This window comes from Triturus cristatus, chromosome 6 (genome assembly GCF_964204655.1).
Source record: "Triturus cristatus chromosome 6, aTriCri1.1, whole genome shotgun sequence".
NCBI classification, from domain to species: Eukaryota; Metazoa; Chordata; class Amphibia; order Caudata; family Salamandridae; genus Triturus; species Triturus cristatus.
The window spans coordinates 1,182,863,930-1,182,879,024 of record NC_140589.1 but is presented as its reverse complement, the minus strand read 5'-3'; positions in this window follow the sequence as shown (position 1 = coordinate 1,182,879,024).

The window sequence follows — 15,095 nt, the reverse complement described above, 5'->3', positions numbered from 1 at the left end:
TATACCTTAAGTTATAGTTCATTATTGATTTGACAATTCTTGGAAAAAGGGGGGCAGGCGTGATGGGTACAAATTCCGTTAAACAAAAATATTTTTAGGCAAATTGAGTCCGTATTATCTGTATGCTTTCGCTTAGGAGTGACAATCTTTTATTTAAAAGAGAAACCTTCAACAACCCAGATGATTAGTCATGACACTGATTCCGTAATTCCTTTTTAAGAAGCCCTTTATTTAAAACAATGTCAGTGTAGAAATACGGGCCTACAGCCGCTATAGGCCGGCCACGGTGCGAGAGGCATCGAGCAACATGAGCAACACTAGATTAACATAAAAATCGGTTCCCCCCCTCTCCCCCACCATCATGTGTGAAAGCATCGCATACATATATTTATATATCTCTTTTTAACACAAATGTCACGTGACTGGAACGCCACAAGGAGTTGTAGGCCACTCCTACATCAGCGCCATCTTAGGGCGGGGTCGGGCCAGTGCACAGTCTAAGTCTTTCCATGAATTAGCAGTTGAACCAGAATTCCTTTCGGTAGTTCGAGAACTTTCGTTGGCGTCAACTTTGCGTCAGCATGGCGTCACTGCAACCTTGTAGCAATGCCATGGTTCGTTCTTAGGGCGGGGCGGCAGGCGGGTTCTTCCGCCGACGTTTTACTTTTTCACTGCACCAAGCGGAGGCAAGGTGGCCGTCGCCCGGGGGGCAAAAGAGCAATGGCGGTGGTTTTGTCCTTACCGGAAGTCCGCAGGAGTCGAATGTCAAATGACTCCAACCAATTCTGCAAGGCTGAGGGGAGCGTTCTGTCAAGGGTGGGGCCCATGCCCTAGCAAACAAGCTTTCGAGTCCAGAATTGTCTCACGGTGGGCCAGGCCTGGAACCGGAGGGGTCAACCGCCGGAGTTCAAGGGCAGCAGTAGCAGCAGCTCTTCGGTACGGCTATCGGAGAGGGGCCAACAGCAGCTACAGCGGCAGTTCAGATGGTATTGCCACCGGAGTGGTTCCAGTAGCAGCGACAACAGCAGTTCGGATGGTATCACCACCGGAGTGGGCCCCTGCTTACTTGGCTGCGGGGGCCCACTCCCCGCGTCGGGTGCTAGCGGCAGTCCTGGTGAACCCTGTGCTTGGGTGGTTGCCTGGCGGCCGCGTGCAGGGGTGCCGGCTCAGCCGAACGGCGAATGAAGTGGCAGGGCGCAACTCAGCTGGCTGACGTGTGAAAGATGCGGTTGGGGTGCCCTCATCTGCTGGCGAGCCTCCACCTGGGGAGGTGGGGGAGGCCCGTCCGCGTCGCCTCCCCCCGCCAGGGCACCCTCCGTTATTGAAGGAAGAAGTGAATGGGAAGATCCGCACAGCGTGCCAGGGTGAAATTCAGCAGGCCGATGAAAAAGATGGCTGGGCGCAGCTTAGCTGGCCGGCGAATCAAAGACGGTTGGGTGCAGCTTAGCTGGCCGGTGAGTCAAAGACGGTTGGGTGCAGCTTAGCTGGCCGGTGAGTCAAAGACGGTTGGGGTGCCCGGCGAGCCTCCACCTGGGGAGGTGGGGGAGGTCCGTCCGCGTCGCCTCCCCCCGCCAGGGCATCAGCCCTTATTGAAGAAAGAAGAAAGAAGACGGGTAGGCCCGTACAGCATGGCGGGCTCCGCCTTGGTGTTGCCCGAACTTCGGCGCTTCGTATAGCCTCCGGCCTATTCGCACAGTCGCCCGCCACTGATGTCAAGGGATTTTTGCATGGCTTTTATAGCCCAAAGTCAACTAAAAGGGACCGCCCAAAACAGGCCAATGTTGCAACTTCGAGGAAGGAGAGGCGAGGACGGTGTCACGTGGACGTAAATGCTTTGGGATGCAGGTCGCAGCAGACTGTCATGTAAATAGTTGTTTAAAACATGTTCTAACCTGTTCATTTTGCCGGAATGTTGTTATACTTATAAGTTATTAAAAAAGTTTGACCATACTATTTTGCTGGAGCGTTGTACGTATCAGCGATCTAGTTAGCGTATTCGGAAAATGGCGTTGTTCGATTGCACGTGATCCTAATCAAGTGTGGTGACGTTGATGGTGGGTATCAACAAACTTCCTGTTGTGCCCATTGGGGTCCCTATTTTTGTTCAGTTCCAAAAGGACCGGGCACTGGGATTTCCAGTGTCCGAACCCTCTACAGAACGCACATTGATTCCCATCTAAGTCTCTTCGTCCGTTGTAGGGTGTAGGTGTATGGTCTCTAGGGGGTGGCTTTCTAGGGGCGGTTGGTTGGTAATTCTCTTTCGGGGGTTCCCTTCCCATGGTCACCCCTTGCAACTGTGCTATCATTACCCTCTCCTTTAATTCCTTTTTCTTCTTCTCTGACGCCCTATCATTCTCGTTCTTCTGGTTTTCGTAGTATTGGGCCATCTGGAGAATTGCTGCGGGTTTGGAGGCTGCCCAACTACTCTCGCTGGTCTGTAGTTTCTGGGAAACTTCTGGCGACAGACCCTTTACATAATTCTGGACAAAAAGGTGATGTCCGGTTGCGGTGGTCATGTCTTGGCCACTGTAATCGGAGAACACAGTCTCGAATCGGGAGAAATATTCAGACACATCCTCCTGGGGTTTCTGGCGGCAAGCCGTCACTATCGACTAGTCTACCTTTCTTTCTGGGATTAGAGTCTTCAGCTTTTGTACAATCTTGTCTGGGAGCTCTAAGATGGCCTTCAGGGGTTTCTGTCCTGGTTCTCGCTGTTTATCTATGGTATCGAGTTGTACCCAGGTATATCCGAACGGCTCAGCGTGGTCGACTTTCCGGATTTGTTTCCACACATCAGCCGGCAGGCATAGCCCAAAGAACAAGTCGATATCTGCTAACGTCATTATCGTTGAGCCTAAGGCTGTACCCAATTCAGTGTAGAAGGCAGTCGGGTTCTTTCTCAAGTCGGGTAGAGTCTTTCTAAAGGTCAAAATATCTTGCCGGTCCCACGGCTGGTAGACCCAGTTATATACAACCCTTCCCTTCGCATCTTGGTGGTTGATGTCGTCGTGTGTTCCCTGACCCCGTGGGGGGACCCAGTAGGGGGCAGCTTCTTTAATGGGCATCATGGCATCGGACCTTCCTCCCTGGGGCTTAGTTGCTATGGGGGTTTCTGTTTTGGTGGTCTGTCCATGTTCTTTAAGGTGTCGGTAGACCTCGAGTGTACGAGTGAAGAGGTTCGCTACATCGCCCTCTCTTTCTTCCCCAATGTCTACCTTCCTATATAGGGCCGCTAAGCCTTCGGGACCTTTATCGTGGTACCTATCCTCATACGCATTCAGGGCGTGATAACAGAGCCGTACGACGAAGTGTCGTCTGCGGCTGTCGGCATACGAGTTATACACGTCTGTTATATACTCCTCACTTTCTTTTCGCTCCACTAGCGTCCCTACTATCTTGTCAATTCCTGCTCGTTCATCCTTAGTTAATCGATTCATTCTGGTGGACTCTTTCTTTCCTATCTCATGGTCGTCTGGCGTTGTAGTCGACGTTGGGTTCGGCACAAGAGGCTCAGCCGGCACGGAGGCCGTGAGGGCCGAGGCCCCTGTGCTGCTTTCGCTCGTGTTCGGGGGTTGTGGGTGTTGCACTATTGATTGGGAGGGTGCATACGGAGGGGGCATGTAAATGATCGGGGGACCTAACAGTAATTCGTCATTCGTTCGCTGCTTGGAGGACAACTCAGGGTAGAGCAAAGAAGGGGTCCTAACAGCGTACTGGCCTGAGGTTTCGGGCTCCTGTCTTAGTTTAGTTTCCCTTCTCTCCTTTATGTCTTCTTCTAACTTTCTAGCGGCAAGGTGAGCTGCCTTTCGTAATTCCTTTTCTGCTTTTACTTCTTCCCTCTTTTTCCGTTGCGTCGCTTCTTTGCGCCACATGCCAATACTGTCAAGCATAGTAGGCGTCGTCTTATTGCTACGCAGAGCTATTTCTAGCGCTTCTATCTTATGGTCGTCGAAGGATCCCATCAGTGGCCACTGACTTTCGGGGTCCTTCTTGGTATATTTATGCCACAGCTTGCTATAGGCTACGGCGACTAGTCCATATTTAGTGAACATGTCCTTATTAGGGGTGCCTTCCAGTGGAGCCGGGTGGTTCACCTCTAATAAGCGGTCCGGGCAGAACCAACTACCAATCAGTGGGGAGAAGATAGGCATGACGGGTTTCAACGGGGACAAAAGTCAGCACTACCTATCTTTTCACTGCTTGCAAAGACTAGACAGAATATCTCTATTCTTCGTTATTTGTAAGCAGAGAATACCTCCAAAGAACCAATATCGAACAACTAGTGTTCGGACAATCAATCAATCAATCAATGGGGAGATAAAGATAGGCACGACGGGTTTCAACGGGGACAAAAGTCTGCGTTACCTACCCTTCACTATTTGCAAAGACTAGACAGAATATTCCTATTCTACGTTATTTGCAAACAGAGAATATCTCAAAAAGCACTATTCTTCAAAACAATCAATGTTCGGACAATCAATCAATGGGGAGATAAAGATAGGCACGACGGGTTTCAACGGGGACAAAAGTCTGCGTTACCTACCCGTCACTATCTGCAAAGGGAGAGAGAGAGAGAGAGTATTTCTACTCCTCCCCGTTTGTAGACAGCGAATATCTCAAAAAGAACAATCAATGAGCAATACTAGAATTTCCAAAGCTTCAAACAATCAATCAATTATTTCTCAATTTGTCGTGTATCACGACCTTACCCGGACCGCGTGGACAGTTTCTCGTCTTCCGCCTCCAGCGCCCGATCGTCCTCTACTCTCCGTATTTGCCGCGGCACTCCTGATGATTCCCAGTCAGGACCGTAGATCACTCGAGAGAGGTCTGCTCGGAACCAGTGAAGTTCGGATGATCGGCTGCCAGACGAGGGTCTATTGGGCAGGAGCTCTCCCGATCGTTGCAGTCGTTCACTCTGTCGTCGGGACCTCTCCCACTGGATCCACGTGTCGCTGATGGGCCCCACGTTGGGCGCCAATTGTTAAATGGTAGCGGCAGTTTCAGTCGGTATCCTTTCAAGTATTTGCCCGGCGGTAATCGCCTCTCATACCACTCGATAATTTACCAATAAAAGAGGCAGGCGCCGGAGACTGGAAGGCAGGAAACAAAGTTTTATTCCGTCGGAGCAGAACACATCAGATCAGACAGCAAGGTATCGTCACGAGGTGCTCTAACTGCATCTCTGAGACCTGGTCTCTTATACACTGGTTTATTGCTTTATTACACATAGTACATTCTTGAGATTCCCTTGATGTACGGGGGAATATCCCCCGAAGCCCCGGTTCAGATCCGATCCCACACATAGATACAGTAGAAGTTCCCACCCCACCCACAGTAGGAGATGGCTATTGCGCAGCAGGGTATTCCGCCAATTCCTGGGGGGTGTGTGACCGGTCGGGTTTCAGGGAGTAGGGGCTTTGATCTACTGTAATCTCTTTGATGTGGGGTGTTTCCCTTACAGTAGGGGCAATAAACTGCATCCGCAGGGCTAGGTGATGGCCTGGGACCAGTTCAGACAATGGGGCACAGAGGAAGGGGGTTATCAAAGGAGAGGCATGACCATGTATAGGTTGTCGGTCGGAAGTGGTTCCGTAGCAGGGTCGCGCAGAAAGAGAGGGTTTATGGCCTGTATGAGAGAGCGGGGGTGGCCAGCGCGCGGGGGATGCTCGCAGCGCCAAGGGGACCGCGCTGGCGATTGACAATGAGTGGGGAGAGAGTGGGGTGCCTAAAATGGCGGCCGTGCATTCGCTGTGCGTGGCGCTGGGGAGAGGCAAGATGGCGCAGATAATGTTCAGTTTGCAAGCTAAATTTCCACACCTATGCCCTGGGTACATAGTATACTATATACTCGTGGCTTATAGGCACTTCAGAATCCAATTAGAAATGTACCTAATGTACATGGAAACCCTTTTAGAGAGGAAGCAGCTAGGCTGGGGTCCTGATTAGCAGAGCCACAGACAAAGGTCGAAAAACAGTGAAACACCAGCAAAAAGTGGGGGTACCCATGTGAAGCAGATCTTACTCTCCTACCCACCCCCCCAAACACAGGGGCATTAAACTAACCTTGACCAGTTGAGTCTTCATGTTCTAAGTGGAAATACCAAGAGAGTCCATCTGCATTGGCATGGTTACTCCCAGGTCTATGTTCCACTCTAAAGTCCATCCCCTGCAGGGAAATGGACCACCAAAGCTGTTTGGGGTTTTCACCCTTCATTTATTTTAGCCATAAGAGGGACTTATGGTCTGTCTGAACTAGGAAGTGAGTACCAAACAAGTATGGCCTCAACTTCTTCAGAGCACAAATCACAGCAAAGACCTCCCTCTCAATGGCTGACCAACGTTTCTCTCTAGGGGTCAGCCTTCTGCTTATGAAAGCTACTGACTGATCCTGACCTTCATCATTCAATTGTGACAGTACAGCCCCTACCCCCAATTCAGATGCATCTGTTTGGACAATTAACTTCTTGGAGTGATCAGGACTCTGTAGAAAGGGAGCAGTGCACATGGCCTGCTTCAGGTAATCAAATGCCTTTTGACAGCTAGCTGTCCACTGAAACTTTTTGGGCATTTTCTTAGAGGCTAAGTCATTCAGGGGTGTCACTAATTGAAGGCTCTCATCTGAGTCTGGGTGGTTGGAGCAACCCAGTCCATGATGGTCTGGATTTTGCTCTGCAATGGTTGAACCTGGCCTCCACCTACAAGGTGGCCCAGGTATACAACCTGACTCTGCCCTATCTGGCACTTAGTGGCCTTGATAGTGAGGCCTGCCTTTTGCAGGGCCTCCAAAACATTCCTTAGGTGGACCAGGTGATCCTCCCATGTGGAGCTAAAGACAGCAACATCATCTAGATAAGCTGCACTGTAGGCTTCCAGACCTGTGAGAACTGTATTCACCAACCTTTGGAAAGTGGCAGGTGCATTCTTCAAACCAAAGGGCATCACCACAAATAGTTAGTGCCCACTTGGGGTCGAAAATGCAGTTTTTGGCTTTGCATCATCAGCTAGTCTGATCTGCCAGTAGCCAGCTTTCAAGTCAAATGTGCTAAGGTACTTGGCTGAGGCCAAAGTATCTATAAGCTCATTAGCCCTTGGGATTAGATGGGCATCAGTCCTAGTGACTACATTGAGACCCCTGTAGTCCACACACAACCTCATCTCTCTACTCCCACCACTGGTATGAGGTTTTGGCACAAGGACCACTGGACTAGCCCAAGGGCTATCTGAGGGTTCAATAACTCCCAAATACAACGTTTTCTGGACTTCTTTACTGATTCAGTCCCTGACACGGTCAGGTTGCCTATAAATCTGATTTTTAATAGGCAGACTGTCCCCAGTGTCCACTTCATGAGTGCACCAGGTAGTCTGACTTGGAGTCAGAGAAAACATGTTTCTGAACTGATTGAGTACCTGTCTGCAATCAGTTTGCTGCTGGGCAGTGAGGCTGCATGCCAAGGCCACACTATCAACTGACCCATCATCAGGGTTCTGTGAGAGGAGGTCAGGGAGTGGGTCACTCTCTTCCTCATGTCCCTCATCAGTAGCCATGAGCAAGCCCATGTCAGCCCTGTCTACATATGGCTTTAGCCTCTTGATATGGAGAACCCTGTGGGGACTCCTAGGAGTTCCTAGGTCTACTAAATAAGTAACCTCTCCCTTCTGATCAACAATAGTGTCGGGTCCACTCCATTTATCTTGGAGAGCTGTTGGGGCCACAGGCTCCAACTCCCACACTTTCTGTCCTCGCTGGTAGACAGTCAGTACAGCCTTTTGGTCATGTCAGGCGTTTTGCAGTTCCTGGCTAGCCACAAGGTTTTTAGTTGCCTTTTTCATGTACTCAGCCATCCTGGAGCGGAGACCAAGTACATAGTCCACTATGTCTTGCTTTGGGGGCTTGAGAGGTAACTCCCATCCTTCCTTCACCAAACACAATGGACCCCTGACATTGTGACCGATCTAAAGTTCAAAGGGGCTGTAGCCAACCCCCTTCTGTGGCACCTCCCTGTATGCAAACAAAAGACAGGGCAAGAGAATGTCCCATCTTTGCCTAAGCTTTTCTGGGAGCCCTTTAATCATGCCCTTTAAGGTTTTGTTGAACCTTTCAACTAAACCATTGCATTGTGGGTGATAGGGTGTGGTGAATTTGTAAGTCACTCCACACTCCTTCCACATTGCCCTTAAGTAACCAGACATGAAGTTGGTCTCTCTGTCTGATACCACCTCCTTAGGAAAACCCACTCTTGAGAAAACTCCCGACAGGCTCTTGCCACCACTGGTGCTGTAGTGGTCCTAAGGGGGGTAGCTTCTGGGTACCTGGTAACATGATCCACTACTACCAGGATAAACCTGAGCCCAGATGCTGTTTGGGGATCCATGGGACCAATAATGTCAATCCCTACCCTTTCAAGGGGCACCCCCACTACAGGTAGTGGTATCAGGTGGGCCTTTGTAGTGCCACCTGCTTTGCCACTGGATTGGCAGGTTACACAGGAGCGACAAAACTCCTTTGTGTCTTCAGACATGTGGGGCCAGTGAAAGTGAGGGACCAGTCTGTCCCAAGTCTTGTTCTGGCCCAGGTGACCTGCTAAAGGGATATCATGAGCTAGGGTCAATAGGAAGCCCCTGAAATTCAGAGGTATAACCTACCTCCTGGTGGCACCAGTCTTGGGGTCTCTACACCCTGAGTACAGGAGTCCATCATCCCAGTACACCTTGTGGGTACCACTAGCACTCCCAGCAGCCTCAGCAGCAGCCTGCTATCTGAGGGGTTCACAAGAGGGGCAGCTCTGCTGCTCCTGGCTCAGATCTTCCCTGGAAGGTCCCCCTGTCCCCAAGAACTCAACCTGATCAGGCTCAAGCTCCTCTGGGACAGTTCCTTCTTCAGGACTGTGATCATCTCCCTCAAGAGACTGATCCTCCTTCTGAGTCAGGGGGGAAGGCTCTGCCTTAACCCTTCTGCTCCTCCTCTTGGATGGCACTTGGTCCATTATTCCAGAATCCAAGACCTGTTCAGATTCAGACATTTTGGCCTGTGACCTAGTCACAGTAAACACATCTGCAGTGATGCCCAGCATTTCTGCATGAGTCCTGAGCTCTACTTCTGCCCAAGCTGAAGTCTCTAGATCATTGCTGTGAGAAGGTGGCCTGATATGCTGTCCACTAGCTCTAGTGGGCACCTTGTATCAGTCCACACAACCCCTTATGGTGAATTGGTTAAAGACAACCTTTATTGAAAGCTATCCTAGTGGTATCTATGGAGAGCAGCCTTCAGGCTAAGTCTTGAAGGAATGTAAAGCAGCTGTTTTACCAGTCTATAATCTCTTGTATGATCAACTGAAAGGACAACCACACCAGGTATATATTCAAAATATATTTATTTAGGATAAAACACACCCCTCTAGTCTCTTTATGAGACTGGAGTTCGAAGTACTTAATTTACAAGTTAGCAATCAACAGTAATAGCACAAATACACGTTTGGGCCCTAGGGTCGTACCAAACCATATACCAAAAAAGTGGTATAAGAACCACGACTGAACTAGACCCAAGGCCTAGAGCCTGTAGGACCACTGGGACCCCAAGGAACCACCCAAGGTAGTGACACAGGGGACCCACGGGGACTTTATGCAGTGTGTAAACACAACCGTAGGTTCTCGTTGACTTCTAAGGGCAATGTCGCGTTGGAAATTTAAAGATTAGGGACACTTAGAATCGAGTCACCAAAACCCTTTTGGACTTGAGAAATTCTAGGGATAGCACCCACGGGAGCACTGGAGTACTCGAGTTACCTCACCCAGGGAAGCCGGGTGCATAGGTGTCTTTTGGTGTCGGGTCGTGTCATCGATCGCAATGGAAGCCTGCAAAGAACTGCTGCTGCCATGAAGAGAAGTGCCCGAAGAGATCCAAGCCTGGATCTAGGATGGAAGGAACCTGAAAGCAGAGGGGACAGAGTCTGGGTCACTAGCCAGTGACCGAGGGCAGGATGGACCAATGCTCACAGATGTCGGGTGCTTCAGGTGAGTTGATGGGTGTCTTGACTCTTCAGCCACGAGGTCCCGGAGGTATCGATGAAGTGCACGAGCTGGATTCGAGCTGTCCCATGAAGTCTGTTGAGTGCTGCAGCATCGGTGGCCAGATTAGACCCAACAAGCCTTGGCAACGGCAAGTCACAGGATTTCAGAGAAAGGACTGCGGTGCAGACCAGCAAGGTCTGAGGAACTCACCCAGTTAGGGTAAGTCAGGGCACATCTAGAACAACCAGGAAAGCCCAAATAGAAGAAGAGTTGCCTTCGTGGGGACCTACTAGCCAACGGGCTAGCGATTGCAAAGGAGCCTCAAGCGGTTGCACTTGAAACTGGACCACGGGTCACTCGTAGAGTGGAGGCCAGAAATCTTCGGTGCAGGAGGTGCACAAGGCTGGGCCTCCTGGAAGCCCAAAGCACAACTTCGAGGAAGACCAGGAAGATAGTGTTGCTGCAAAAGTTCACGGTGTCCAGGGGTTAGGGTTACACGTCACCCACGATAGCCATGTTCCTCAGCTTTGCTGTGGTCTCAGGGTAGCCTCGGGGAAGTCTGGAAATCCATCTCTGGTGATGCAAAGACTTCAGTGTCCGGCAGGAGCTTCAGTGATGCAGACCGGTCAGTTGCTTCTTTGGTGCCTGCCAAGCAGGGGAGTCACTCCTTGACCCCAAGGGAGATTTCTTCCATCTTCTAGTCAAAGTAGAACGTCGAATGTCCAGGATATATGTTGCAGAGATTCGTCCAGAGTAATCTAAAGTTGCATGGACTGGGTTCCCATACTTATACTAAGTTTGGGGGTTGGAGATACTCTAGGGACCCACCTATGGGAGAGTTTGGAAAGAGGGGTGTTTACACCCATTTCCTTTGTCCAGTTTCGTGCCAGAGCAGGGGCAGGTAGCCCCTGCAACCGGTTTGAAATGGACTATGCACAGGGACACCAAGTGTGCCCCCAGTGCAGGACTTCAAAGCACCAGAGAGTGCTCCCGCCCAGCCCCAATACACATCTGCCTGTCTGGGGAGGTGGTTATACCTCCCTTCGACAGGAAACCAATGGTCCAGGCCTCCCCTGCCGGAGTTTCGGTCAGCAGCAGGAGGCCAAACCTGTGTCTGTGGCAGAGGCATCCATTTTGTGATGCCAGGGCTCAAGAATGTCCTATCGGGTTAGACCAGTGTGAACATGTCTCTCCCTCTAAAAGGGTGGAATGCTACCCCTGCCACCAGAACTGGCCGGGGGGTAGTATTCCAAGATGTTTGACACCAAACACGACATGTTTTGATGCAGCCATTCCAAAGTTAGCATTTACCGCGAGGTCATGATGCACTTAAGAGTATATGGTATGACTGTATCACAGAACAGCCACAAGGAAGTATTTCCAAAAGCTGTAGAGGGGCTCAGCTCATGCTTGGGTACCCTCTCTCACAAAACTAAGCACTCTACCTTCAGGATTGTCAAGGCCTGCCATAGGAGTGGCGTATAGGTTTATATATGTCTGCATATATATGTGGATATAGGTAGCCTATACTACTGTAAGGGGTGCAAGCACACCCTTACCCAGGCTGCAGTAGCAGACCTGTGGTGCCATTTTGCAGTGCTTCCCAGGTTTGGCATAATACATGCTTCAGCCCCTGGTAGGCCTTTGAGGTACCTATGCCCTAGGTACATAGTATACCATATACTAGGGGCTTATAAGGCACTCCAGAATCCAATTAGATATGTACCTAATGTACATGCAAACCATTTTAGAGAGGAAGCAGCAAGGCTGTTGGCCTGACTAGCAGGGCCACAGCCAGACTAAGGTCGAAAAACAGTGAAACACCAGCAAAAATTGGGGGTACCCATGTGAAGCAGATCCTATTCTCCTACACAACCCCCCCAATGCAGGGGCATTAAACTAACCTTGACCAGTTGAGTCTTCATGTTCTAAGTGGAAATAACTATAGAGTCCATCTGCATTGGCATGGTTACTCCCAGGTCTATGTTCCACTGTAAAGTCCATCCCCTGTAGGGAAATGGACCACCGAAGCAGTTTTGGGTTTTCACCCTTCATTTGTTTTAGCCATAAGAGGAGATTATGGTCTGTCTGAACAAGGAAGTGAGTACCAAACAAGTTTGGCCTAAACCTCTTCAGAGCCCAAACCACAGCAAAGGCCTCCCTCTCAATGGCTGACCAACGTTTCTCTCTAGGGGTCAGCCTTCTGCTTATGAAAGCTGCTGGCTGATCCTGACCTTCATCATTCAATTGTGACAGTACAGCCCCTACCCCCAATTCAGATGCATCTGTTTGGACAATGAACTTCTTGGAGTAGTCAGGACTCTGGTGAATGGGAGCAGTGTACATGGCCTGCTTCAGGTCATCAAATGCCTTTTGACAGCTAGCTGTCAACTGAACCTTTTTGGGCATCTTCTTAGAAGTTAAGTCATTCAAGGGTGTCACTATTGATCCATACCCTTTGACAAATCTCCTATAGTACCCAGTCAGGCCTAAGAAGGCTCTCACCTGAGTCTGGGTAGTTGGAGCAATCCATTCCATATGGTCTGGATTTTGCTCTGCAATGGTTGAACCTGGTCTCCACCTACAAGGTGGCCCAGGTACACAACCTGACTCTGCCCTATCTGGCACTTAGTAGCCTTGATAGGTAGGCCTGATTTTTGCAAGGCCTCCACAACATTCCTCAGGTGGACCAGGTGATCCTCCCAGGTGGAGCTAAAGACAGCAATATCATCTAGATATGCTGCACTAACATCTTCCAGCCCTGTAAGGACTTGATTCACCAACCTTTGGGAAGTGGCAGGTGTATTCTTCAAACCAAAGAGCATTACCACAAATTGATAGTGCCCACTAGGGGTAGAAAATGCTGTCTTTGGCTTTGCAGCATCAGCTAGCCTGATCTGCCAGTAGCCAGCTGCCAGGTCAAATGTGCTTAGAAATTTGGCTGAGACCAAAGTATCTGTCAGCTCATCTGCCCTGGGGATGGGATGGGCATCAGTCCTAGTGACTGCATTGAGACCCCTGTAGTTTACACAAAACCTCATCTCTCTTTTCCCACTACTGGTGTGAGGTTTTTGTACCAGGAATACTGGGCTAGCCCAAGGGCTAACTGAGGGTTCAATCACACCCATATCCAACATCTTGTGGACTTCTGTCCTTATACAGTCCCTGACATGGTCAGGTTGCCTGTAGATCATATTCTTCACAGGTAAACTGTCCTCAGTATCTACTTCATGAGTGCACCAGGTGGTCTGACTTGGAGTCAGAGAAAACATATGTCTAAACTGGCTGAGAAGGTTTCTGCAGTCAGTTTGTTGCTGGGTAGTGAGGCTGCCTGCCAAGGCTACACCATCAACTGACCCATCATCAGGGTTCTGAGAAAGCAGGTCAGGGAGTGGGTCACTCTCTTTCTCCTGACCTTCATCAGTAGCCATGAGCAAGCCCATGTCTGCCTTGTCAACATATGGTTTAAGTCTGTTGACATGAAGTTCCCTGTGGGGACTCCTAGGGGTTCCAAGGTCTACCAAGTAGGTAACCTCCCTTTTCTGTTCAACTATGGTATGGGGGCCACTCCATTTGTCCTGGAGGGATGCTGGGGCCACAGACTCCAACACCCACACTTTCTGACCTGGCTGGTCAGTACAGCCTTTTGGTCATACCAGGCTTTTTGCAGTTCCTGCCTAGCCTCAAGGTTTTTGTTTGCCTTTTTTTATGTACTCAGCCATCCTGGAGCGGAGACCAAGTACATAGTCCACTATGTCTTGCTTTGGGGGCTTGTGAGGTAACTCCCATCCTTCCTTCACCAAACACAATGGACCCCTGACAGGGTGTCAAAACAAAAGTTCAAATGGGCTGCAACCAACCCCCTTTTGAGGCACCACCCTGTATGCAAATAAAAGGCAGGGCAAGAGCAGGTCCCATTTTCACCTAAACTTCTCTGGGAGTCCTTTGATCATGCCCTTTAAGGTTTTGTTGAATCTCTCAATGAAACCATTGCATTGTGGGTGATAGGGTGTGGTGAACTTGTAGTTCACTCCACACTCTTTCCACATAGCAGTCAAGTAGCAAGAAATGCAATTTGCAACCCTGTCAGATACTACCTACTTAGGAAAGCCTACTCTTGAGAACACACTCAAGAGAGCCCTTGCCACTACAGGTGCTGTAGTGGTCCTTAGGGGAATTGCTTCTGGGTACCTGGTGGCATGATCCACTCCCACGAGTATAAATTTGTGCCCAGATGCTGTTTGAGGATCCATGGGACCAACAATGTCAATCCCTACCCTTTCAAAGGGCACCCCCACCACAGTTAGTGGTTTCAGGGGGGCCTTTGTGGTTCCACCTGCCTTGCCACTGGCTTGGCAGGTCACACAGGAGCGACAAAACTCTTTAGTGTCTTCAGACATGTGGGGCCAGTGAAAGTGAGGGACAATTCTGTCCCAAGTGTTGTTCTGGCCCAGGTGTCCTGCTAGGGGAATATCATGGGCTAGTGTCAATAGGAAACCCCTAAACCTCAGAGGTATAACCAACCTCCTGGATGCTCCTGGCTTGGGGTCTCTACTCTCTGAGTATAGGTGTCCATCATCCCAATAAACTTTACGGGTGCCACTAGCATTCCCAGCAGCCTCATCAGCAGCTTGCTTTCTGAGGGGTTCAAGAGAGGGGCAGGTTGTCTGCTCCTGGCTCAGATCAGACCTGGAAGGGCCCCCTGTCCCCAGGAACTCAACCTGGTCAGGTTCAAGCTCATCTGGCACAGTTCCTTCGTCAGCCTCAAGATCATCTCCCTGAGGAGACTGATCAGCATTCTGAGTCAGGTGGGAAGGCCCTGCCTTAACCCTACTGCTCCTCCTCTTGTGACGCACCTGGTCTTTAATTCCAGAATCCAGGGCCTGTCCAATTTTAGACATTTTAGCCTGTGACCTGGTCACAGCAAAGACATGTGCAGAAATCCCTAACATTTCTGCATTTGTCCTGAGCTCCACTTCAGCCCAAGCTGAAGTCTCTAGATCATTGCCAAGCAAGCACTGTACTGGTAGTTCTGCACTTAGCACAACCTTCTTAAGGCCAGTTACCCCTCCCCAGGAGAAGTT